General features: G+C 38.5%; 1 protein-coding gene across 3 annotated transcripts in view; it reads right to left on the bottom strand.

Moving 5' to 3' along the window:
- The window catches only part of LOC127516470 (cadherin-1-like), a 48,127-nt gene that overhangs the window by 8,722 nt on the left and 27,292 nt on the right, over positions 1-12,113 (bottom strand). The gene's annotated exons all lie outside the window — the stretch shown is intronic.

Genomic DNA, 12,113 nt, shown 5'->3' with positions numbered 1-12,113 from the left:
ATAAAAAGAAGAGGGGATGCCACATAGTGGTAAACGTGGCCTTGTCCCAACTTTTTTGAGATGTGTTGATGCCATGAAATTTAAAATCAACTTATTTTTCCCTTAAAATGATACATTTTCTCAGTTTAAACATTTGATATGTCATCTATGTTGTATTCTGAATAAAATATTGAAATTTGAAACTTCCACATCATTGCATTCCTTTTTTATTCACAATTTGTACAGTGTCCCAACTTTTTTGGAATCGGGTTTGTATATAGGCTTCAGACAATCGTCAGAGGGCGTTCTCATAGCATCAGCTACTGCTGCAGCATCAATGACATCCATCATTAATCAACACTTATTGTGAGCTACAACGCTTGATACTGATGAAAGCAAATTTAGCAGATACAGTGCATCAAATGTTATAGTCCACAGTTAAATCACAGTTAAAAAGAATTAATTGTGTAGAGAGATTATTTAGCCAAATACTAAAAATATTTAAACAAAAACTCTCAATGTTAAGTTGCTTGGGTTTTTTTTTTTTTTTTTTACAGTGATTTGTGAACACAGCTTACCTCTTCCTAGTATTGTTCCTTGGTGAAGGTGATCTCTGTGCACTTTAAAAGCCAGCAACTCCGTCTCAAAGCCAGGAGTACATAAAGACCCCTCCGTGTATTCACACAAAAAGACCTAATTGGAAACATTAAATCTCTTTATGTAACATATATACACTTGAAATTTAATTACTTCCAGAACAACAGCAGTCTATGTGGACTAAACTGTGGATCATTAGGGACCAAGCACCGAAGGCAGTGTCCCGGACTTCCCATAAGCATTAAGGGACCTCCCATAAGGCCCAAAAAAAGATTGATTTTTCATTAAAACTAGTATACTAGATACAATACGTAGCCAGTATTGCTGCTATACTATATTAATATAGTAGGTGACATCACTGCTGTGGCAGTGGAGAGAAATGAGAAATTAGCCAGAAGAACTGAGCTCCTGCGGGAACCAAGGCGACATCACTGCTGCGGCAGTGGAGAGAAAATAGCCAGAGGAACCGAGCTCCTGTGGAAGTGCGGAGGTAATACTCCTGCAGCAGGACATCACTGCTGTGGCAGTGCGAGAATGGAGTGGGTTCCAAGAGGGAAGCCATTGTTGTGGTGATGAAATTGAATATTCCCTATTTTATTGGAATGAAGGTATTAGTTGAGTCGGATATGATGGGCTTGCAGGTTTGAGTGAGAGAACGAGCTGGAGCTAAAAAACCTAGTGTTGGACTTCTTTAATGTGGAAGCGATTGGATCGGATGTAGTTCTTAAAAGCTTCTGATGACAAGTGTTTGAATCTGATGCTGGGAAAGGCCTTTTTGGGCAGCTGTGGTTGCTGTTCCTATGTGAAAAGAATGACTGGAAAAGTGGTCTGCTGGGATGCTGGATTGAATCAAGATGGATTTAAGGTGTTTTTGGAATCAAAAACGTGTGACAGGGTGGTTGGAATCACCGACAAAGAGTAGTTGAGATGGGAATTTAACTTGAGCATTTCTAAAAAGTAAATAGGCTGAAAGGGTTTGGTACGGCTGAATTGGTGCAGGGAGATTAAAAGTGTAGATGAAATGGCCTTTTTTCATTTTGTCCGTCTTACCTTGTTTAATGAAGTAAGAGATGGTGTCGTATAGCACTGATAAGTTTGTAATTGTGGGATGGATTTTGGGTTTAAGCTGGACGTGATGTTGAGTTCTGAGCATCTGAGAAAACCAAAAAAGGCCTATATAAACATGCGTCCTGAGTGCAGGCTGTATTGACAGAATTCCTCTTCTTGTTAGGGGTCTGTTTTGTATGACAACTCTAAATTTGAAGCAGTTGGACTGGATGCACCATTGTACTCCTAATATAGGTGCTGGTCATATAATTAGAATATCATCAAAAAGTTGGTTTATTTCACTAATTCCATTCAAAAAGTGAAACTTGTATATTATATTCATTCATTACACACAGACTGATATATTTCAGATGTTTATTTCTTTTAATTTTGATGATTATAACTGACAACTAAGGACAATCCCAAATTCAGTATCTCAGAAAATTAGAATATTACTTAAGACCAATACAAAGAAAGGATTTTTAGAAATCTTGGCCAACTGAAAAGTATGAACATGAAAAGTATGAGCATGTGCAGCACTCAATACTTAGTTGGGGCTCCTTTTGCCTGAATTACTGCAGCAATGCGGCGTGGCATGGAGTCGATCAGTCTGTGGCACTGCTCAGGTGTTATAAGAGCCCAGGTTGCTCTGATAGTGGCCTTCAGCTCTTCTGCATTGTTGGGTCTGGCATATCGCATCTTCCTCTTCACAATACCCCATAGATTTTCTATGGGATTAAGGTCAGGCGAGTTTGCTGGCCAATTAAGAACAGGGATACCATGGTCCTTAAACCAGGTACTGGTAGCTTTGGCACTGTGTGCAGGTGCCAAGTCCTGTTGGAAAATGAAATCTGCATCTCCATAAAGTTGGTCAGCAGCAGGAAGCATGAAGTGCTCTAAAACTTCCTGGTATACGGCTGCGTTGACCTTGGACCTCAGAAAACACAGTGGACCAACACCAGCAGATGACATGGCACCCCAAACCATCACTGACTGTGGAAACTTTACACTGGACCTCAAGCAACGTGGATTGTGTGCCTCTCCTCTCTTCCTCCAGACTCTGGGACCCTGATTTCCAAAGGAAATGCAAAATTTACTTTCATCAGAGAACATAACTTTGGAGCACTCAGCAGCAGTCCAGTCCTTTTTGTCTTTAGCCCAGGCGAGATGCTTCTGACGCTGTCTGTTGTTCAAGAGTGGCTTGACACAAGGAATGCGACAGCTGAAACCCATGTCTTGCATACGTCTGTGCGTAGTGGTTCTTGAAGCACTGACTCCAGCTGCAGTCCACTCTTTGTGAATCTCCCCCACATTTTTGAATGGGTTTTGTTTCACAATCCTCTCCAGGGTGCGGTTATCCCTATTGCTTGTACACTTTTTTCTACCACATCTTTTCCTTCCCTTCGCCTCTCTATTAATGTGCTTGGACACAGAGCTCTGTGAACAGCCAGCCTCTTTTGCAATGACCTTCTGTGTCTTGCCCTCCTTGTGCAAGGTGTCAATGGTCGTCTTTTGGACAACTGTCAAGTCAGCAGTCTTCCCCATGATTGCGTAGCCTACAGAACTAGACTGAGAGACCATTTAAAGGCCTTTGCAGGTGTTTTGAGTTAATTAGCTGATTAGAGTGTGGCACCAGGTGTCTTCAATATTGAACCTTTTCACAATATTCTAATTTTCTGAGATACTGAATTTGGGATTTTCCTTAGTTGTCAGTTATAATCATCAAAATTAAAAGAAATAAACATTTGAAATATATCAGTCTGTGCGTAATGAATGAATAGAATATACAAGTTTCACTTTTTGAACGGAATCAGTGAAATAAATCAACTTTTTGATGATATTCTAATTATATGACCAGCACCTGTACTACTTCAATAAGTGAATCTTGATCCAAATCAAGTTCTTTCATTTCTTTTGCCCTTTCTTGTGCCAACATGGCAGTGCTGTTGATAATCCATTTTGTTAATTTGAATCCCCCTGCTTGACATACTGTATGGCAGTTAGATCATGGTACAGAGAAATGGCTTGATCAACAGAACTGACAGATTTCAGGCAATCGTCAACATAAAAGTTGTTTATTATGGTACTTACTACGACCGCATCAAATTGGTGATCATTGTCATCGGCACATCGTCTCAGGGCATAGTTAGCACAGCTTGGTGATGATGTGGCGCCAAACAGATGTACTTCCATATACTCCTCTAAAGCTTGGCTAAGGTCACCATCAGACCACCACAAGAATCTAAGCAAGTCAGCATCTTCCGAGGGAACTTTTACCTGGTGGAACATCGCTTCCACATCTGCCAGTTACCTTCTCTCAATGGTCCATTTACTGTCCATCCCAGAGCAGTCCTCACATCATATGGCTCTTCATTTACACTATGAATTACCTCCTGTGGCTCCAGTGCCTTTGGCACATTAGTACCGATCAGCAGACCTATTTCTGCACTGATGCATGGAACTTGTTCACCCTTTAGATGTGACAATCGGTCTACCTCTTCCTGCTGTGGGATGAGATCTTTTCTCACTGGAATCACTCTTTTTAGAGAAAACTTCAGTTAGTTTAATGAAGTCATTATTATTCAAACCACTCACCTCCAAGTCTGTTACAACATTGCTGTGCACAACTCTTTGCTCCCCCATTGTGGTAAGAAGATAACTGTTTGTCCACAGAGGTTGAGCTCAGTCATAAGTTTGTCAGTGCAGAAGGATGCATTACTTCCAGGGTCTAGAAAAGCATAGGAATTCACCACTTTACTGCCTTTTCCTGCTTTTACTTGTACTGGAACAATCGCCAGAATACTGTTTGTGTCCTCGGCCTCGTTGTCTGCAGGTTTACTTTCTACATCTACAAACCCACTGATAACATTCTCGTCCTTCTGTTGCTCCTCCTCCCTGGGTGGAACTAGAACTCTATCTTTAGCCTTTATATGCAGCACTGTAGGATGTACCAATGAACATAGACGGCAGCTTAATTTTTCCTCACAGGATTTACTCATGTGCCCCGACTTCAGGCAACTAAAACACAGGTCTTTGCTTCTTAGAAAGTCCAACTTACCCTTGTGAAGTTACTTTTGCAGCTTTCTACAGTGTCCCAAAATATGATCATCTCTGCAAAAGATACAAGGCTTGTTGCATGCCTGCTTACCATATGTCAGACTCTTCTTAGCTGGACTTGAGTCAGAACTTTTCTTGACAGTTACTGCTGTTGCCATTAAGGTGAAATTCACAGCTTATACCACTTATCCTGACTGATCTAGCTTCAGGTAGTGACTTCCTTGTTGCTTGAGTTTTATCTCTCAGATCTCCAAACACTGGATGCTGTGCTCTTTTAGCTTGTCTGTTAATGAACTCCACAATATCTTTAAATCTAATTCTTCGCTTGCCTTTTTTCCTGTAGATCACAGGCTGTAGGAAAAGGATTAGTTGAGTGTTCGGGCCATTACATTAACTTTTTTATCCTTACTGTTAAATTAAATATGTAGACCTGGGACCTATAATAGATGCTTGTGGATAGTATAATATATATATATATATATATATATATATATATAGAGGCTACCAATTACCTACACTCAGTGTGCACATTTCCGTTAATAGCGTAAATATACACTGAAAATGCACACATTATATCCGTGTGTAGTTAGTGTGTAAATGGCGAGGTTTTAGTGAGGTTTGTATGTAGACTGATGCAAAAACACCATTTTGAGAAGAGTTGAAATGTGCTTTGGGGTTTTGTTTGTAGAGTTTAGAGAAAAGGAGACATAGTTTCAGAAATCACGTGTAAGCAATTATCAAAAATATATGTAGGCTACATAATGAATATTTTTACATGAATATTTTTGTTTGGGACAGTTGTAAATCAATAAAATCTCTGAAAGGCATTTGAAAAGAGGAGTTGGTAAAAAAGTTTTAATATGACCTACATATAACAAAAGAAAAAATGAAAAGCCTGTTAGTTTTGATAAAATCAAGCCCTGCAGATAAAAGTGACATACTATTAACTTTGATAACAAAATTTAATAACATAAGTAACATATTAACTTTTTACTAATTACTAACTCTCACCTTCATTAAATATCTTAAAGAATGTGCATTTATAATGTCATATAAAATCAGCTTCTCAAGAAAAAAAAAAAAAAAAAAAAAAAAATATATATATATATATATATATATATATATAAGTATTCTCCAAACATGATGAGCACAATCAGACACTAATAAAGGCATCTAAAGTTTTTGGAACATGTTCTGGATAAAATCCTACCTTACAGAGGAAAATAATAACTCCCAATCGCAGAATCTTCATTGTCTCCATTTGAAGCAAAATGGTTCAAAAGGTCCTTCAGTTTTTTTGAGTTTTTATTTTTAAGATTGTACAGCTATTTAATTGCTTGAGTTGCACAAATCCCTGCACATCGAACATTTGATATCATTTTAGGGGGTGGGGTTGTCATTAAAGGTGTGGCATATGCAGTGATGTAATGTGCCTCCAAATACACATTTGCTAGAAAATAAATCAAATTATTAAACTCAAAATTTAAAACACCTACATTTGTCAGTGAATGAAGGGTACAGTATATCAGCATTTCACAATTTAGTACAGTATTATGACTTGACTGGATCCAAGGAGGTCTATGATATCTTAAGAAAGCTGCATCTGTTAGCATTTTCAAATAACCTCAAGGGCTCATATATTTTTCAGCCAGACACCTGGTGAAAAAAATGATAGGGAAAACAGCAAATATTTCTAAAGGTTTTATTGTGCAAAAATTCCAGAAAAAGTTTAAAAGTACTTTTTAATGGTGTTGTACTAATGGTGACAAAGGGGGAAAAAAGAAGAATATTCAAGAGGAATAAAGGTAAAACTTTTACACTATTATAAATTATTTACTGTTATTTGCCCAGACAAAACATTCTGGTCAAAACAGCAGTTTACCTGTATACATATATAGTTAGTAAACATGTATGCAGTCTTGATACATTCATCATGATATGAATCTTAACCAAACTGTTATTCTCACCTTTTTTTTTTCCCCCAGCTGCTAACACGCATTGGTCAAAACTGAATCCACTGTCAAAACTCTTCACACAGTCAGCGAAACAGAAGTCTGTGAGGACTAAATCATTCTTCATTTCATTTAATGGTCGCATCTTCCAAACTGAAAAGCATGATGTATTTACAACATTTTTGTCAAATGTTAACACACTACTTTTCAAACTGAAAAAACACATTCGAAACAGAATGATAGCACATTTTGTGCATTTCTGCAGTATTCTGAAATGTATAGAATGTATAGGTCTTAGCAGTAGAATATTTACAATAAAATTACTGTTAAATAACAATCATTCCAAACACTTTGCAATTTCAGCTGAAAGCTACTCAGATGTCCTGTTTTTAGTCTTGTCATCTACTACCATTTTTTTTTATTATTATTATTTGCATTGGTACTGTTTTTATAAGAAAGTGTACATTTTCTCTTAGTACAAAATACCAAACAGATCACACTTGTATCACTGCTATCCACACTTCCAAAACCTCATGCTTATCTCTTGTTCTTGATCTTGCTGAGTGTTCACAAACTGCAAATGACGTCTCAGACACCATAAGTGTTAATGAGGTCAGCAGGGGTGTTTACAGTGATATAGTGATAGAGACACTATGCTGTAAAAAGCACTATCCCTTGAATGACGCATTAAACTGAGGTCCTGACTCTTTGTGGTCATTAAAAAAAAAACATGGCACTTCTTGTAAAGAATAGTTTACAGAGTTTTTAGAAGAAGACACTTTGTCCAAAATCTTCACACAGTCAGCAAAACAGAAGTCTATGCAGACTAAACTGTGAATAATTTTTCATAGCTTTCACACAAAATGCATTCAATGACCACATCTTCTTTTGTCATTCATACTCCATCACCTGAAAAACACTATATATGTGCAGCACATTTTTTAAATGCTAACACACTGCTTTCAAAATTGATAAAACAGAATGATGGCAAATTTCATGCATTTCTACAGTAATTATTTTGAAATATAGAAAATCTTAGGAGAAAATGAAGTAATAATCATTCTAAACACAACTAATTGCAATTTCGGCTGAAAGTCCACCCAGGTGTAATGTTTAAAGGCCCCAATTTACTTCAAGCGAAATCGAAAAACTGGTGTAACGTCATTTTGAACAGAATCAGGCCAAAACAAAGTTTGTTTTAGGAGTTCGAAGCAGCTTGCCAAAGCAAACTTTTTTGTCTTCAGGAGGCACTTTTTTGTAGCGTGTGTTGAGTAGATGAAATCATGTCACGCATCAAAAGCTTTAGAAAGTGCGTGCCTCCGTGTCCTCAATTTTTGACACTTGAGGACACTCACAATCTTTGCATTGTTTGTGCGTTTAGCCATTGAAAGAGCCAGGTGTGTTCACTGTGACAAAGCTCAGCTCACGCTTGGCTCTTTTTTTGAGAGAGGAGGGGCAAGTGTCTTCACCCCTCAGGTAGGGTCAGACAGCTGTAGATGAAGCATGGTGGATCCGATCATGAGGAATTTAAGAAAGGGTTTTTGCTTTCTCAATCCTCCTGTAATGGCTCGGGCAATCTGCTGTATCTGTAAGCCCATTCTTTGGCATCTTCCAATCCCGGGAGAGCATGTTGCTGGCAGTGTCTAGCTCTGAGGAGCTTGATGTAGTTGGAGAGGGCGAAGAGAGAATCAATTGAGCCCTCTCCTTCTGTCAGCCCCACATACAGGAAATTATTGGATGTACTGGCCCATGCCACAGCCAAGCTTAACTTAGCCTGGTCATGTGAGAAACAGAAAGTCGCTCGTGGTAGACTCGACAAGCGATTTCTTAAGGGCCATGATCATCCTTCCCCCATTTACATTTATTCATTTTGCAGATGCTTTTATCCAAAGTGACTTACAAGTGAGGAATACAAGCGAATCATTGTGAAGAGTCAATAGTCACAAGAAGTGCTCACAATACAAGTTTCAGACATTGCTTAGAGTAGCATAAGCTAGAATAGGGAGGGAATAGAGGAAGAGGTGGAGATGTCCTGGAAGAAGTCATATTCAGCCTGAATTTTTCCTTCCACATTTGAATTACCCGAATGTGGAGGGATTGTGTGAGTGGGGATATGTGAAGAAGCCCCTTGTAGAAGAAATGCTGGCTAGCTATCTCTCGCTGAGTGAGGTGTCCTCTTTGAAGGCTCTGATCTTGCCATCTAAGCCATTACAGACCACCTTGCGGATGATTGGCAAGGCATATGTGGCAGCTGGTCAGGCTGGTGTTGCCCTGCACACAATGGCTGTTTTGCAGGCGTATCAGGCTGACCTGCTGAGACATTTAGGTCAGGGGCAAGGATAGTCTCCTGAAGTGGTCACTGAATTGCACCACACTACAGACCTGGCGGTCTGTGATATTCTTAATTGGAGTTTTACGTAGGGCTAAATGCCTTCCTTTAGACCAGGGATGGGCAGAATTGGTCCTGGAGGGCCACTGTCCTGCAGTGTTTTGCTCCAACCCTAATTAAACACACCTGAACCAGCTAATCAATATCTTCAGGATTACTAGAAGGCTACAGGAAGGTGAGTTTTATCAGGGTTGGAGCTAAACTCTGCAGGACAGAACTCTAGACAGATTCATAGGGATGAGGCAGGGTAAATATATATATATATATATATATATATATAAAAAAATAAATAAAAAAAATCACATCTTGTGAAGCAGTAGAAGTGTTACTCAAAATGCTGCATCTGTAACTGCATGAGAGGATAATATATGAGCCGTAAGTTTCCCCGCTGACATTTTGCAATACTCTTCTTTGGTTTTTAATGCTTTATTTAACATCACAACCAACATAACAAATTAAATACTTGGAGTCAGATACACAAAAAATTACGTTCAACTACCAGGAAATAACCTAATTTATTAATAAAGTCATGTACAGGTGCTGGTCATATAATTACAATATCATCAAAAAGTTTATTTATTTCACTAATTCCATTCAAAAAGTGAAACTTGTATATTATATTCATTCATTATACACAGACTGATATATTTCATATATTCAGTATCTCAGAAAATTAGAATACTGTGAAAAGGTTCAATATTGAAGACACCTGGTGCCACACTCTAATCAGCTAATTAACTCAAAACACCTGCAAATCCTTTAAATGGTCTCTCAGTCTAGTTCTGTAGGCTACACAATCATGGGGAAGACTGCTGACTTGACATTTGTCCAAAAGACGACCATTGACACCTTGCACAAGGAGGGCAAGACACAAAAGGTCATTGCAAAAGAGGCTGGCTGTTCACAGAGCTCTGTGTCCAAGCACATTAATAGAGAGGCAAAGGGAAGAAAAAGATGTGGTAGAAAAAAGTGTACAAGCAATAGGGATAACCGCACCCTGGAGAGGATTGTGAAAAAAAAACCCATTCAAAAATGTGGGGGAGATTCACAAAGAGTGGACTGCAGCTGGAGTCAGTGCTTCAAGAACCACTACGCACAGACGTATGCAAGACATGGGTTTCAGCTGTCGCATTCCTTGTGTCAAGCCACTCTTTAACAACAAACAGCGTCAGAAGCGTCTCGCCTGGGCTAAAGACAAAAAGGACTGGACTGCTGCTGAGTGCTCCAAAGTTATGTTCTCTGATGAAAGTAAATTTTGCATTTCCTTTGGAAATCAGGGTCCCAGAGTCTGGAAGAAGAGAGGAGAGGCACACAATCCACGTTGCTTGAGGTCCAGTGTAAAGTTTCCACAGTCAGTGATGGTTTGGGGTGCCATGTCATCTGCTGGTGTTGGTCCACTGTGTTTTCTGAGGTCCAAGGTCAACGCAGCCGTATACCAGGAAGTTTTAGAGCACTTCATGCTTCCTGCTGCTGACCAACTTTATGGAGATACAGATTTCATTTTCCAACAGGACTTGGCACCTGCACACAGTGCCAAAGCTACCAGTACCTGGTTTAAGGACCATGGTATCCCTGTTCTTAATTGGCCAGCAAACTCGCCTGACCTTAATCCCATAGAAAATCTATGGGGTATTGTGAAAAAAGAACGATGCCAAACCCAACAATGCAGAAGAGCTGAAGGCCACTATCAGAGCAACCTGGGCTCTTCTAACACCTGAGCAGTGCCACAGACTGATCGACTCCATGCCACGCCGCATTGCTGCAGTAATTCAGGCAAAAGGAGCCCCAACTAAGTATTGAGTGCTGTACATGCTCATACTTTTCATGTTCATGCTTTTCAGTTGGCCAAGATTTCTAAAAATCCTTTCTTTGTATTGGTCTTAAGTAATATTCTAATTTTCCGAGATACTGAATTTGGGATTTTCCTTAGTTGTCAGTTATAATCACCAAAATTAAAAGAAATAAACATTTGAAATATATCAGTCTGTGTGTAATAAATGAATATAATATACAAGTTTCACTTTTTGAATGGAATTAGTGAAATAAACCAACTTTTTGATGATATTCTAATTATATGACCAGCACCTGTACATGCAGTGTACTTGCGTTGTTGGGTTCTTGGTTTGCATGTAAACCTGGACAACAGGTTATTTCTGTAAGCTGATTTTGTGAGTTGTCGGCATACTGGTGTGCAGTGTGCTCAATAACAGATTTCACTGTGGTGTCTGGATACAAGAGTAGATGGTTCGACATGCTGTTGCACAACATATTTGAGTGTACTGTAATGTGCTTTTCATTTAGAGCTTTCTTTGTTGTTTGGGCTTTTGCAGTTAGATTACTGTATTTTTATTTTGTTTTGTTTTTTGCAGAAATCTGTATTGTAATACTTACCGTACACATTATATTCACACTTTACTGTTTGTGATTACTGTACTTTTTTATTCAAAATGTATTTATTTATTTAAAAAAAAAAAAAACATTTTTTGATGTAGTGTGTACTGAATGCTCTAGTCAGTGTGTCTGTGATCTGAAAGCCTTGTTTAGTTCTGAGCACACATTAAATGGTTTTGAAGCAAATGTTTGATTTTATCAGAAGATTCAGGATTTTTTGTAAATGTAGTTGAAGATTTGGTGCTGTGTTTAAAGTTTAAAGCTGAGATGAAGTTTTTAAGAAATGTCTCTTAGCAATTGTGAAAAATTGTAACATGATTTACTGTACTGCATATTTAGTAAAGTTCCAAATTATATGTCATTTATATAACATAACACACACACACACACACACACACACATGCTCAAGCACACACACTTGAAACATTGGTGTTATCACCTGAGATAAATCACCTATACTCTAATAAAGATTTATTTTCTGTTTTGGAAATTGCAAATCTACAGAGCCCTGGACACGACATGCAGGGAAAAAATATTAGGCTAATTTGTGCGCATGATTTACCATTTCGTTCCCTCGATTTATAAATCATGCGCATGATAGTTAATCGTGCGCACGATTTAGTAAATCAAGGGAACGGATTAGTAAATTGTGCGCACAATTAAATTTTTTTTCTTTCATGTCATGTGCGGGGCTCCGTACA

Source organism: Ctenopharyngodon idella, chromosome 7 (assembly GCF_019924925.1).
Source record: "Ctenopharyngodon idella isolate HZGC_01 chromosome 7, HZGC01, whole genome shotgun sequence".
NCBI classification, from domain to species: Eukaryota; Metazoa; Chordata; class Actinopteri; order Cypriniformes; family Xenocyprididae; genus Ctenopharyngodon; species Ctenopharyngodon idella.
Note: the sequence above shows the minus strand (reverse complement) of the source record. Positions and strands in the feature narration are given on the sequence as shown.